Source organism: Oryzias melastigma, linkage group LG1 (assembly GCF_002922805.2).
Source record: "Oryzias melastigma strain HK-1 linkage group LG1, ASM292280v2, whole genome shotgun sequence".
NCBI lineage: Eukaryota > Metazoa > Chordata > Actinopteri > Beloniformes > Adrianichthyidae > Oryzias > Oryzias melastigma.
This window is the reverse complement of record NC_050512.1, coordinates 18,013,705-18,015,744: the sequence shown is the minus strand read 5'-3', so window position 1 is coordinate 18,015,744 and position 2,040 is coordinate 18,013,705. Positions and strand designations below refer to the sequence as shown.

Genomic DNA, 2,040 nt, shown 5'->3' with positions numbered 1-2,040 from the left:
ATGTCTCCATTTATTTGGTTGTAGCTGCTACAGTGGTAGCAGTTGTAGTTGCTGCCGTAGTCGTAGTCGTAGCTGCAGTTGTTTGTTGCAGGAGAGCAAGGAGAAGCTGGAGCAGAACGTTGTTTATGGAAGTGTTGGAGGACTTCATGTGGACGGAGACATTAATAGACAGAGAAAAAAAAAAAATCACATGAACGAATGTTTATGAGCTCAAACTGAAGAGGACAGAGGAAACACTCACCTCATTTGAGTTGGAACCAGAGCTGGAGCGGGCAAACCGCTGATGCTCCATCTGTGAAAATACAACAGATTTCAAGATTTACTTTGGTCCAGCCTCTGTTTTGTTATAATAACTAACAAATATATATATATAAAAGTGAAACTTACAGGTTCAGCCACAATGAGGCTCAGAAGACATCCCAGCACAATTGCTACCTTCAGCATGGTTGATTTACTGATCACACCTGTTGAAAACAGCGATACAAATTAAGTCTGAAATACACTTCTAATATCAAAATGTGTATAGTCAAGTCCTCACAGCTTCAACAGACAGTCAGAGAAGATTCTGGAAGTTCCTGCAGTGCTGAACTGGCTGTTAGACCTCTCTTATATACCAGAGCAGAGCAGTTGGGAAACTGCAATCATTACAAAATCTTCTGTTGTCATGCCCAGAACTCATAATTAGGCAAACAATAATACACCTTTCTCACATTAGTGTCCGGATGTGTTGAACAAATGATGCAAAAACGCTGTTGCAAAGATTTGTTTGGAATTAGAAGGTATTTGTAGAGTCTGTCTGCTCAGTTTGGCATTGGTAAACAGACGAAAACTCACAAATGCCTCATGCAATCGCTACTTGGTGAAGTAATTTGAAGACAACTCCCAGTTTTAATACAGAAGGAAACTGCAATGACCAGTCCAATTACCTGACATGTTATTAATGAACCTGTTATTAGATCATTTTCTTTTTTTACTTTATTTTTGATCCACAATAAAACTCAGAATTAAGATTTTCCATCATCTTTTCATAATGTATGACATTATGTTGCTATTAAACTCATATTTTTCTTTTTTTAATCACAGTTAACACATGACTGAACACAGACAATACTAAAAAAAAAAAAAAAAAAAAAACACCTTTATCCAAAAGATAGAAAAAAGAATGAATCGTCTCATTGGGGTTTCACAGTTAAAAAAAAGACACAAAAAAGAAAGGTAGGTACTATGGCACATTTTGCTGACTGGATCATCATTTCAATCAAAAGTTATTTTTAATTTTTATTTATTTATTTTTACTTGTCCTGTCCAACAGCCGAGCAAACAGTTGCAAGCTGAGAGCCTGTTGCGTTAGAATTTACTGTCACAACAGGGGTTAATGGTCTTCTAACACACAAAGTGTGTATTTGTATAAACCCCTTTTGTATTTAATGCTAAACTGTATATATATATATATATATATATATAATTGAACGTTTTTTGGCATGAGGTGTATTAATCTCACAAAACTCAGAAGCGCCACGAGTAATAATTCCAAAAAGCTACTTAGTATGTGAAGTAAAAAATCTTTACCCAATAGAAGAAATAAAAAAGAAAAAGAGTTAATAGTCACATAAGGCTATAAATGTTGAACTGAACATAGACTCTTTGATGATAGAATATCTAGTTTACTGTTTAAACCAGACCAGTAAGTGCGAAGGAGGAAGGTGAGACGCCAGGCTCTTGTAGTTTTTTTTTTTTCCAACCCCCTAACTGTGTACTGCTCAAGGGGCTGTCAGTGCTGTTCAAGTGATAAGTTCACACTGCCTGTGCGCCCTTACATTCCCATTGTGTCACCTGACTGTTAGAAATGAGGAATTTAGACAATTAAACTGCCTGTGTGGATCTCATGCGTGCATCTTGCAAGTCAAATACAACTGCAGTGTTGATTATTTTTTTCTCAGAAAAAAAGGCCTAATATACAATAGTTTGCATTGAGGTTATTTATTTGACCACACATCCATTAAAACAGTGACTCTTTTGGAGAAAAGCTTGATCTTCATT

At 36.0% G+C, this 2,040-nt stretch overlaps 1 long non-coding RNA gene across 1 annotated transcript; it reads right to left on the bottom strand.

The window, feature by feature from the left end:
* Positions 1–6: 6 nt before the first annotated feature.
* Positions 7–2,030, bottom strand: LOC112157388. The gene is made up of 4 exons (XR_002921146.2): positions 539–2,030; positions 388–464; positions 242–292; positions 7–142 (listed from the first exon to the last, which is right to left on the bottom strand). It is a non-coding gene; the product is annotated as an uncharacterized LOC112157388 (long non-coding RNA).
* Between the last annotated feature and the right edge of the window lie 10 nt (positions 2,031–2,040).